Here is a 13234-nt window from a genome sequence, read left to right on the forward strand (position 1 = left end):
TCCTTCCAATTACCTTTATGATCTAAAAGTAGCTAGGGGAACCAAAGAAAACTCAAAAGAACCCGAGTCCTCTCTCACTTGCGCTTTCGGAAATTGCACTCCTGTGTGGGAAGAGAGTTAAAGGAATAACAGCAACATTTTTGCTACTTGCCAGCACTCCAAGGGAAACAATACTGTCTGTCAAAACCTCGATCTCTTTCAGCCAACCGCTTTGGGAAGTACAGTTAAAACAGAGGCAGCACCAAATGATGGCAAGCAGGTAATTATGAGCGGTTTTTGTTGACAGCCTATCTTTAGAAATAACAAATTTGGGGGAAGGGGGGGGGGGAGATGACACATGGTATAGACATTATATTGATTGGTTCTGATTCCTGGTTATGTGTGCACACATCTGGAGGCAATATATCATTAGGGAAGATGAATGGGATTTATAAAGGAAGGAGGATTTGAAACTGCCAGTGGGAGATTGAGAAAGGCATTCTGTTTTCTTCTTAGAGTTCAGTGATGTGGTGCTTCAGGACGCAAAATGTGTAACTGACCATTTGAACCCAGTTTGTTGCATTTTTTTAATGTGAAAAATGTTAACAGTGCAAGGAAGTTGTCTTCCTGCTTGAAGCCTCAGGAAAAGGGAGGCGAAAACGATGAAGAATGCATTGAAATTCTGTGGTTTTCATTTTATTTGTACTGGAGCTATAGCTGACTTGCTTTTATAGAATTAGAATAAAAGTTTTTTTAAAAAATTGCAATGTCGTCTGTGCTAGCCTTATATAGTAAGATTATACCTTGTTTAGAGTAAGAGTCCTTTATTAATTTGGAATGAGCTAGGCTAAAATTCAGAACCACTTTGGCCCTATACCTGGATTAGTTCATTCCAGAGATGTTTTACTGACTGCGGTAGGATCACTTAGGAGTCAGCACAGGGCTGCGGCCATCAGATTTGCCACATTTCCCTCAATATGCACCGGTTGGAAGCTAAATGGAAGCTTTATTATTCATTCGTAAAGCATTTGTAACAATTGCAAGGGCAGCAGTTACCTTTTCCATTACAGCTGTGTGGTGCAGGGATCCATTAATGGGATTCTCTCCTCCTGCTGCCAAGGAAATGAGCAGAGCTGTGTAGAAACAGCTACTCTGTCTCGACTTAAAACTTCAGAGAATAAAGGCTAGCCATTTGAGATTGTGTAAACTTTTGCACAATTTTGAAAAGAAATATCCACATTGGGCTGAGAGCCTACATACAGGAGCAGGGCTGGCCCAAGACATTTTGGCAACTGAGGTGGGCTCTAAAATGGCACCCTGCCCTCCTCGCCAGGGAAGAAGGGGCGAGGGGAGATGATGATGATTATTCTTATTATTATTATTTATACCCCGCCCATCTGGCTGGGTTTCCACTCTGGGCGGCTTCCAACAGAACATTAAAATGCAATAATCTATTAAACATTAAAAGCCTCCCTAAACAGGGCTGCCTTCAGATGTCTCCTAAAAGTCTGGTAGTTGTTTTTCTCTTTGACATCTGGTGGGAGGGTGTTCCACAGGGTGGGTGCCACTACCGAGAAGGCCCTCTGCCTGGTTCCTTGTCTACATCAGGAACAAGGGGGAGTGAGGAGAAATATTGACATTGGGATCTGCTGCCCCTGTGAATCCTGCCTCCAGAGGCTATTACCTAGCCTCTTGAATCAGCTGGCACTGAATAAAGATCTACATTGGGATCTGCTGCCCCAGTAGACCCTGCTGCCTGAGGCAGTTGCCTTACCTTGCCTCATGGGTGGGCCGGCCCTATACAGGAGTCTCATACAGTAGTTGCTTTGAGAAAAGCAGGTTATAGCAGAATAACAGTGCCTTCTACCAGCTTTGGCTAGTAGCCCAAGTGCAAGCCTATCTAGATGAGGATAACATGTCTTCAGTGATCTGTGCCCTGGTAACCTCACCACTGGATTACTGCAATGTTTTAGTGGGCCTGCCTTTGAAGATGGTTCTGCAACTGCAGGTGGTGCAGAATTCAGCAGCCAAATTATTGAAAGGAATCACACAGTCCAAACGCATAAATCCAGTACTGCACTGGCTGCTAATTTGTTTCTGGGCCCAGTTCAAAGGGCTGGTGTCAACCTATAAAGCCTTATGTGGCTCAGGTTCTTTGTGCCTTGTGGAAAACTTTTCTGCATACGAGCCTGCCTGGATCCTGTGGTCAGCATTACAGGTGCTTCTCTGTATGCTTCCAGCCAGCAAGGGTTCAGAGGGCAGTGACAAGATTGTGGGTCTTGTTAGTAGTGGCCCCCTGTCTTTGGAATAGGCCTTATTCCCTGGTTGGCATACATAGGCTTGCTGACTTAATCTGTGACTGTGTTGTGTGATCATTCCCAGGAAACTTTAAACAGATATGTAATAATGTTTTTGTTTTTTTGTTTTTAAAAAAGCTAAGAACTTTTCAATCATACTCAAAAATCTCCTATTTCACTTAATGTAGTTCTGCTTTCAAGTGGAAATACCATACAAAAATACCACACAAACCCATTAGGAAGATTTTTGGGGGATTAACGATTAAAATTAATCCTGTTTCACTGAAGATGCATAAACTCAAGGAGAAATTTTATTTTTAAAAAAATTCTAGTCAATAAATTTATATCCTGCTTTTTAGATTTTCTTTTGACAAGGTGGCAAACAGTAATACATAAGTTAAACAATACATAACACTATACACAACACTGCAATAAAACACTGAATATAAAAACAAAATACTCATTAGATAGATAGATGTTTATTCGGCATTTGCGCCCATCTTACAATACAATTCATAAGAGGAATAATAGGAATCAAACAGTCAAAGTCTATAATTCTCAAGGTTTTACTGACTTTACAATGGTTGGAAAAAGTTCTACAACCAAAATTGTTAAATTGCATCAGATAAGATATTGGTCTCAGTTAGAAACTTTGTATAGGAGGTATGGGCTTCTAACAAGGATGTTATTTCAGTAATGATTGAGAGTCTGAGAAAGCTTTAGACGCCCACTTTTGGATATATTAAATATTAAACTGCAAAAGCAGTGTATTTTTAAGTCCATTTGTTACGAAAGGTTAAAAATACCCACCACAGCTATAGCAGTAGCAATGCATCATCATCAAAGGTTAAACAGGTTGAAAGCAAAGGCATTTCTGCCCTGGAATGCATACAGAAAACCAGCTCATTAACTGGTTGATAAAATTATTTTAATATGGGACCTGGGATGGCATTAAGCTACCCATTAATATAACAATTTCTGCTTGTGAGATAGAAATTCCCCCCACTCCTCTGGTGCGCCCCTACGCCCCCTCGATCTGCTTGAGGGGGCTGGGAGAAATCATAGAACAGATTAATGGGCCTGCAGAAGGAAGAGGGGGATGGGACCAAAATTAAGCACTGTCAAAAATGAAGAACAAAAGAAGGCACAGGGATGCGTAAAGTGAACATATCTTAATTTATATGTAAAGATGCACATTTAGAAATAATTACTATGATTTTAATAGAAACAGATATCACCATTGTTGGGGAGACTGTAACCAAGGAGACTTGCATGCCTGCTAAGGATAGACAAATCTGTCGATTTCAGTTTCTACCAATTCCTTGTTTTTCCATTCTTAAGTTTAATTCTACCCATTTCCACATCAGTTTTTTTTTTAAGTCAGCATTCAAATTCGTATGCGTTTTTGCATACAATTTTGCTGGATACACACATAATTGCAAGTTATTTTATCTAACATAGTGCATTTCTGTACATTATGTTTTACTAGTATGAGCATTTTTGTGTGCACGCTTTCTCGTAATATATGTTTCATTGTACCGAGGGGGAGGGGTGTGAGTTGGAGAACTTTTCATTGAAAAATTCAGAGAAGTGCAGATTTCCCAGGCTTATAAGTTCTGAGTTTCATCTGCTTTCATCTGCTATTTTTAATTGCTGGTTTCTTTATTGGGGTCTTTAGAAGTCGTCCCCACCCCACCCCACCCCCCGATTTTATCATTTTGTTTCTGATTTTCTATGTATTTTGTTGTGAGCTGCTCTGGGAACCATTTGACTGAAGGTCGGTATATAAGGCTATATACAGTGTATAGAAGCAGTGATGGCCAAACTTTGAATTAAGTGAAAGGTCCATGATTGAATTGATCAGTGTTTTATTTTTATTGAAAAGCAACTGGCAGGGGAAGGCTGCCTCCAGATTTGATTGGAGCTGTGGGTTAGGGGGTGGATGCTGTATAATTTCCCAACCTAAATGATGAAGTAACCTAATTTAAGGAGGGTGTGTATGATTTAGACTACAGGGGGAAAAGGTTAAGCACCACAACTCCGATCAAATTTGAACCCCCACCCCCCACCCCATGCACACCTGCTTTTAAGTAAAAACAACAACAACATTGGTACCTCCAACATAATGATCATGGATCTTGTGTAAGAAGCATGGATCTCCTGTGTAATGTGTAGTTTGGTCTGTAGCTGGCCAGGAATATAGGATGCTTTTGAGGACTACTAACCCTGGTCTGAACCATGGCAAGGATTATGGTCCTCTGCTAGCCCTTAACATGCAAGTTAGAGGGGTTGTGGGACACAACAGCTTCTCGCCATCTGTATCTGAAACAACAGCAAATGTGTTGCAGGTACTCCTGCTCTTTGTATGTGGCCTCATCCAGGGCAAATGCAATTATGCCAGTGACATTGTCATCTCCTGCTTTAAGAGTAGAAAGTTGAATACTTCTTGTGCCAGAATTGGGAACCTAATGGCTGCTTTTAGATGATCATATCTCTGTTTAATAAACCAAGATATGAATGACCCTTTATTTGTTTCTCCGTTAAGTTTGAGGTACTATTGTCAGGTAATTAAAATTCGTGTAGTTCTTCTGAGGCCAGCAGAACAGACATATTTTGATCGTATCTTCATCTGCATGTCAGGAAACAAACAAGAATGTGTCATTTTGCTTTGTGTCTCCTTTTCCCTTCACTAAAAACCCTACTTGATTTCAGATGACATTGGCAATGTGTGTGGCAAAGGAAGGCTGCATAGTTCTGATTTAAATTGTTCTGTTGTCAGTACTCCTTGCCCACCTTTCATCACCATTTGTGCCGTGAGATCAGAGAGGGTCAACGCAGACTTCTTGGTCAATGTGGGTAAGTGGCATGTGGGGAAATTAAGTAACTGCAACTGTGGGTGGGTCCCATGTCTGCAGACATCCCTGAAAGATGCCCTTTGGCTTCAGAGGCCTCCCAAAGGCTTTTAAATAATAAACACTGTGGAATGTTAATGTACTCCTTGTATACATGAAAATGTAAATAAATGCTGTTCTGGTATTTTATAAACAACTCCCACATCTGGGGAAAAGCTGGATTGCCCAAAGGAGGGTAAACTGGAGTGACCACACAGGGTGAAACTATACTGCTGTCCATTTTAATAGTAAAACTTGCATTGACTTAAGGGATGAACAGGATTTTTACACAAGGACTCATCTTTATTACAGATAAATTGTCACTTGATACAAATGAGCATTGGTCCATTTTCTGCAATGTTTACCCCAATCAACAACAAAGTTGCCTTTTACATGTTCCACTGTAATGAATGGTGAATCCTTTGCATATCTGGGAGATTCATGCGTACACTGGAACTTCTGCTGGACTGGGGTGTTCATGCTGAAAGGTTTGCTGAGTGAGCATCTCTTTCATTGGTTCATAAGATTCAATAAAATGTGGGCTTGGGTCCAACTATTCAGATCTAGTTTTTAGTAAGGTCCTCTTTTACTTTTGTGTAGAAATCTGTTCATCAACCCGTCAGCATGATCATGTTTTATATTTCATTTTTTTCCTGGCAAACAACAGCTAAAGCTACAATGATGCTTTCTTCCTCATTGACTGTGGCATTCAGAATAAATAGGAATGCTGGCCAACAACCCTACCACAAAAATTTATTGTCCTGTGTCCACTGTCTTTTAAAGTATGCCTTTTCCTTAAAAAACAGCAATCATTTTTTTTTAAAAAAAGTACTCATTTTTAATTTGCATAAGAGGCCCATCCAAATCATGTTACCCTACTGTGGTAGCCATCAACTCTATGGTGGTATAAGAAAGCCTAAATGGATGAACTCAGTGGCAGAGCGGAGGCACCCCCCTGGGGGCGGGGCGTCATGACGCATGCGTCGTGATGTCACGGTGCAACGGATGCATTATGCATGCCTGGATTTCCGGGCATGTATAGTGCATCTGGGCCGGCGCTGCTGCTCCTGCGGCGAGCCGGCAAGCGAGTGGTGGGTCATGGGGCTGCCCTGGCCGTGCTGCTTTACAGCTGGGGCAGCCCCACGACCTGCCGCTCATTCACTGGCTCGCTCGGTCACCACGGGAGCAGCAGCGCCAACTCGGATGCACTATGCATGCCTGGATTTCCGGGCATGCGTAGTGTATCCAGGCCGACGCTGCTGCTCCTGCGGCGAGCCAGCAAGTGAGTGGCGGCTTATGGGACTGCCCTGGCTGTGCTGCTTTATGGACAGGGCAGCCCCACGAGCTGGCGAGTGAGCAGCGGCTTGTGGGGCTGCCCCGGCTGGCCGTAAAGAAACACGGACGGGGTGCCGGACGGCGGGGGAGTGGCGAGAGGGGCCAGGGAGTGTCACCCCCTCCCCTGGAACATGGGGCGGACCGCCCCCTACGCCATGCCCTTCCTACACCACTGTATGAACTGCATGCCAAGTAAGAATTTCAAACACTCAGAGCTCAGTTTTCACCAGGAATGTTTGTTTTGTAGCACCAAAAAAGAGATCATTCCATCTTCCTGCCTCATATTTGCAGCAGGCACATGTTCTGCATTACTGGGGGATTTGTACCTTTAAGGAGCCTTCCAATTAAAAGCGAACTGAGCTCATGCTCTTCATATTTTGGTTTAATCCACAAAGGGTGTAGACTTTCTTCATGGTGGCAAATGTTCAATTTGCATGTGCCCAAACTCTCCCAGCTTCTTCTTACACTATTATTAGAAGGCCATTTTAAGTAGCAGCTCATTGCAGGCTGCAATTCATGAGCCGTTTTTATTTATTGTTTTTGCATATGGTGGATCTATTAACTACAAGGCTAGACATCTGTATTCCACCCTGCATCACTTCATTGCTGGTCAAACTCTCCTTGTGGAATGCAAATTTCACTATGATCCAAATTCTGAAAGCAGCTGTACTTTTTCAAAATCTGAAAACAGCTGGAGTTTTTCGGTTTGGTGTGTATGTTTGGCAATAGAGAAATTTCACTGGTGTACCCTCAAGAAGAGCCTGATATAATATGTTATTTACAGTCATGCCTGGGATGCCAATAAGAAAGTAAAGGAACCTGGCGATGGGGGCTCACCCCGTCACGCCCTGTCCCAGCTCCTGCCAACCTAGCAGTTCGAAAGCATGCCAGTGCAAGTAGATAAATAGGTACTGCTGTGGCGGGAAGGGAAACGGCATTTCCGTGCGCTCTGGTCTCTGTCACGGTGTTGTGTTGCGCCAGGAGCAGTTTAGTCATGCTGGTCACATGACCTGGAAAGCTGTCTGTGGACAAATGCTGGGTCCCTTGCCCTGAAAGCGAGATGAGCGCCACAACCCCATAGTCACCTTTGACTGGACTTAACCACCCAGGAGTCCTTTACCGTACCTTTTTTTATAGGAACCTGGCACTTAAGAACAGAAGAGGATCTTTGTAGGTCTACTGAGGGACCATCCGCTAGGGACATTAATGGGGTTTACATCCTGACAGGCAGGGTTTCAAATGGAATTCTATTAGTGGAGCCTCACATATGGGTTATTGATCGACACCTGTTTTGAAGCTGATACCGATGAAATAAAGACCACAAATTGGGCTTTGGCAAAGATGACAAAACCAACCACTCTTAACAACAAAACCTAGCCATGGTGGTGGCTGGATTATCTTTCATTTGGCTCAAAGAAAGGCGCTTGATTGCTGTGGTTGTCTTTTTCCCTTTCTGGGGGATTAAATAAATAAATCCCACTTGTGCGCTACACATGCAAAGCTTCTACATTTCAGCCTGTAACCCATAAATCCATCTCCTGGCACCAGAAACCTGGCCCAGGCACAATAGAAACTTAGGTCTGGCTTTTTCACTAGCTCTTGTTTACTTGGCCCGAATTTCAACTTTGTAATGAGTTTCAGATTTCGGGACAGAAGTGAGCAGGTAGATTCCACTTCCTGCCTCATCTCAGGGGACTGGAGAATGGTGTCCATTTTTATTTTAGGCCACCAGTTTAAATCCAACCCACGCTACTGCTGTTTGACTCTTATCACATCGGCATCCAAGAGGCAGATTTAGGATGCCCAGTTGCTCCTGTGGTGAACAGAAGTGACACATCTACCCAAGAGGCATTGAAAGAAGACCACAAGGCTCTTTTATTTTACATTGTTTCCCTGTAAGAGCCTGTTCCTGTGACACAAGATGCCCGTCAAACTTCAGCTATTCAAATGGCTGTGACATCTTGCATGCCAGCTACAGTAATACAACTTTAATGTCCTGTTCTATATTTGGCACAGTGTTCTCGCTTGGGGGACTTCAACAACAAGTTGCGACTTTTAAATTGTAGTTGGAAGTGGCAAGGCTGTTCTCCCACCCCACCCACTTCTAGTCAAGCAGGTCAAAAAAAATAATAACAAGGATTGCTTGGTGACCCAAGGTTGTAGTTCATGCAGCTACACGAAGAAGAAGAAAAATGCACCTGACTGACCTCATGTTCATTTCACCTGGAAATGGAGCACTTTGTACACTAATGGAACTAGATGTTACAGCAGACACCAAGTCTTTTTTTAGCTTCTGTAATCCACATTGATGCTGCTATATCAGCAAGTCTGAGAGGGGAAAGTGGGGTGGCCTCACCTACTCCACGTCTACCCACCACTGGGATATAGGTTCTGGCCAGTTATGTTCCTGGCAAGCAGAAAAAGGTTGTTCATCTCCCATCTAGAGGATTGATTTATGCAAAAGAAGAGTGTCCATTTACAGGAGCACCAGTACCTATTATTTGGATTATTAGTTCATTCTGTCTAAAGAAACATGGGAATCACAACATTTTAACACGTGTGATCCAATAGTGAGCAAATGTGATGTTTACGACGATGGCTGCTGTGGTTGGGGAAAGGGACCTATTTTCTAAAAATAATAATCCTGAAGATAGGATGAGAATTCCCTCCAAAGAGCCACTCTTCCCAGAAACATTAATCTGACTGACTGATTGCTGTTTAAATTCCATTGCCTACCCTGGCTTCACTTAAATCCATATTCTTCAACAGGTTGTTTTAAAAATATGTTTTCCGTCTTAGATGCTTATGTGTTTCTGGGAGAACTGGAATTTGACTAATCTTTCATTTAAAGTAGAAATCATTTAATACTCAGGATTTGGGGTCAAATCTCAGGGTGTGCGATATGCTATGCCCCTTTTCCTGTTAGAATTAAGATACTACTAAATACAGATTTGTTGGTGTGTACTGTATAGGTAATGGGGCCCAGGTGGCGCTGTGGGTTAAACCACAGAGCCTAGGGCTTGCTGATCAGGTCGGCGGTTTGAATCCCTGTGACGGGGTGAGCTCCCATTGCTTGGTCCCTGCTCCTGCCCCCCTAGCAGTTCAAAAGCACATCAAAATGCAAGTAGATAAATAGGTACCGATCCAGCGGGAAGGTAAACAGCATTTCCATGCGCTGCTCTGGTTCGCCAGAAGCGGCTTTGTCATGCTGGCCACATGACCCGGAAGCTGTACGCCAGCTCCCTTGGCCAGTAACGCAAGATGAGCACCACAACCCCAGAGTCGGACACGACTGGACCTAATGGTCAGGGGTCCCTTTACCTTTACCTTACTGTATAGGTAATAACATGGGGGGGGAATCCCCATTGTTATTTGGGCTGGAAAACATGTGGGCTTAAAGTTGTGATGAAGCATGCATCCATACCCAACCCCTCATGTCTCTGCATGGGCCTATTCCACTTCCTACCTTCCCATACTCAGAGGATTCTAAGTGCATTTGGGCTAAAGTGTTTTGAATCCGCCTTGCTCTCGGAAACCATGATAATGCATGAACACAATTGCGGTTCTCTGTGCATGTGAGCTAAATGCTCATTATTACTGGTTTCCTCAATGTCATTCAAAGGTCTTCCCTCAGTGCAGCGTCACTGTTTTTTTGGAATTCATCATTGTATGGTCAAAATGAAATATATTCTGAGAGACTGCCAGCACGCACCCACACACTGAGCATTGTAATCTTAGCCTTGAACTGTGGAATGTAGTCGTACACATGTTGTGGCCGAGCATCCATTGTGTGATGTAACTATGGTGGCTATCTATTGTTCTATCCAGCCAGTGTATTTTTAATTTCTGGATTTGATTAAACGATTAACAGTGCAATCGTGTGCCTGTCACAAGGAAGCCCCAATGAGTTCAGTGAGACTTACCACCACCCCAAGTAATTATAAATATGCTCCAAGCCATAAGCAGTTCTGGTTTGAGAACTTTTCAGAATAAAAGTCTCTTTCTCTCTCTTGCATTTGAGGGCTGTATTATTTATTTAGGCACCCTGTAATAAAGATCCCATTGTTTCAGAGCCCTGGCAGAGAAAGCAGAGAGCCAAGCTTTGCCTCAACCACGTAGCAATATCGGCCATCCCAGCAGAAGCCACCCTCCTCCTTTATTTATTTATTTATTTACTTACTTACTTACTTACTTACTTACTTACTTACTTACTTACTTACTTGCTGCTGCTGCTGCTGCTGCTGCACACAATGACAAAAACAGCTAACTGGTATGCCTCTCCCTTTTTAGTGCACGCTCACCTCTGGGGAAGGATGAAATGCATGGTGCTTGCTTTATCTGTTTGATTGTTGACAATGATGTCTTTTTTAATGTTGGTTGTTAATTGTGCTTTTAATGCTTGTTGTGTGCTGTCCCGGGACCTGTAGGTGTTACTCCACTCACTGACTTGTTGCATTAGCACAAGGATTACCTCTAGCACAATGGGACTTCCCCTCCTCCCAATGTGTGGCACATCCCCTGCCCTCCCCAGATGTGCTCCAGAGGGTTGGGGGAGGACCCAGAAGAGATTTAGGGGTTTCATGGAGTGGGGAGGAAGAAGTCCTGTTGCATGAGCTGTAATTCTTGTGCTAAGAGGTCCCTGACATGATGCCATGCTGAATATAACCCTGTATCTTCCTTATTCGCCCTGTTTTCCATACTGTTAACATAACCCCAATAATGTTGTGAGGGAATGACACAGTTCAGTGGTTCAGCATCTGCTTTGGATGAAGACGGTCCCAGTTTTAATCGGTGGCATCTCCAAGTAGGGCTGGGAATGTCCCCTCTCTGAAATCCTGGAGAATCTTGCTTAGAAAAGCTCAAGGCCCAAGTACTCAATAGCTTTGAGTAAAAATGCTCTGACCTGGAGGCTGCTATATAATAATGGATCCTAGCCAGTCAAGAAACCATGCTGGAGGCCACTCAGAGCCTGAATGTCCAGGGTAATGGCCAAGAAAGATGGCTTGAGTTTTCTTTCAATTCTCAGCCAATTTGGAGTATTCTGACTGCTGGACGATAACGTTTAAAAAAAAAAACTTGTTTCGCTATTATAACAATATACTGTACATTCTCCTCTTCTGCACAAATAAATGCCACCAAATACAGTGGTACCTCGGGTTACAGATGCTTCAGGTTACAAGACTCCGCTAACCCAGAAATAGTACCTCGGGTTCAGGATGAGAACAGAAATTGTGCTCTAGCGGTGCAGCGGCGGCAGGAGGCCCCGTTAGCTAAAGTGGTGCTTCAGGTTAAGAACATTTTCAGGTTAAGAACAGGCCTCCAGAACAATTAAGTTCTTAACCTGAGGTACCACTGTACCTGCATAATCCTTGCATAGTTTCAGAAGTCATTGATAGATATCAGTTGAAACATGCATTCTGAAGACCAATTGATTTTGGATGCAGGACGATTTAACCAATGGAACAGTTTGTTTCATTTGTTTGTGATTGCCAGACTCTGCACAATGTGGAGCAAGAGATCAGGCAGAAACACTTAGGGGGATGTTTGCAGAGTTGGGCGATGTGGAGAAAGCCATCCATCATGCAACTGCTTGGGGACAAAATGGAGGTATAATAACCCTTCCCCACTATTTTAAGAGATTTTGATATCCTAGGTACAAAATTGACACTAGATTTTTTTGGGGTGTGTATATACACGTGCGTGTGTGTGTGTGTGTCTCTCTCTGTGTGTGTGTGTGTGTGTGTGTGTGTGTATACACGTGTGTGTGTGTGTGTGTTCATTCAAAAGTAGTTTATAACAATAAAAAATACACTTGGAGACTTCTGACTCCCAATGAAAATCAATGAATTTAGCTGATTGCAGTCCTGTACATACCTCCATAGAAGTAATTCCCATTTAGTTCAATTAGACTTACTCTAAGGCAGGTGTCAGCAAACCTTTTCAGCAGGGGACCGGTCCACTGTCCCTCAGACCTTGGGGTGGGGCAGACTATATTTTGGAAAAAAATATGAATGAATTCCTATGCCCCACAAGTAACCCAGAGATGCATTTTAAATAAAAGGACACATTCTACTCATGTAAAAACACGCTGATTCCCAGACCATCCACGGGCCACATTTAGAAGGTGATTGGGCTGCATCCAGTCCCCGGGCCTTAGTTTGGGGAACCCTGCTCTAAGGAAAGAGGGTATAGGATTGCCGCTCCGGAGAGCAGCTGCCTTTTTGGTTTGGAGTGTGCCCTGTCTCCTAAATCACATGTAGGACTGGTTCAGGCACCTTTGCCACTGTAGGTGGGACAGGACTCCCCCACCCCCACCCCCACCCCCCGCAACATCTTCATGATATCAGAGGATTCTGAAGCACAGCTTCAGTTAGCATAAAATACCAGACATGCTAGAAGCAGTGTAATAGCAGAAGAGGACAGGAATGTGTTTCCTTAAGCTGCTGGTGAGGTCAGGGAAGCTCACTCTACAGTAGGTGGTTAGGTCTAAAATGCTGAATAAAGAATTGGTAAAACCAAGATAGGTCTAGGCCTGTTTGTAAGAGTCTAGACACAGGCTTCTAACACAGCCCACAGCCCTGGGATTCTGCTAATCCAGGTGGCTGTTCCCTACCAGATGGGGAACCTGTGGTCCTCCAGATGTTGGACTGCAGTCCCCATCACCAGGAGTTGGCCTGGGCCTAGATGGTTGAACTGGCTCTGACCACTAGGTCCAAACATCTATTTCCAGCT

The 13234-nt window shown here is 43.6% G+C and overlaps 1 protein-coding gene across 1 annotated transcript in view; it reads left to right on the top strand.

The window, feature by feature from the left end:
* Window positions 1-45: 45 nt before the first annotated feature.
* SHROOM1 (shroom family member 1) overlaps window positions 46-13234 on the top strand; it is a 49548-nt gene continuing 36359 nt past the window's right edge. Inside the window, exons 1-2 of the mRNA XM_033140044.1 lie at window positions 46-259; window positions 4989-5132. The gene's annotated coding sequence lies outside the window, so the exon portion shown is untranslated. The remainder of the gene's footprint in view (window positions 260-4988; window positions 5133-13234) is intronic.

Source organism: Lacerta agilis, chromosome 2 (assembly GCF_009819535.1).
Source record: "Lacerta agilis isolate rLacAgi1 chromosome 2, rLacAgi1.pri, whole genome shotgun sequence".
Classification (NCBI taxonomy): domain Eukaryota; kingdom Metazoa; phylum Chordata; class Lepidosauria; order Squamata; family Lacertidae; genus Lacerta; species Lacerta agilis.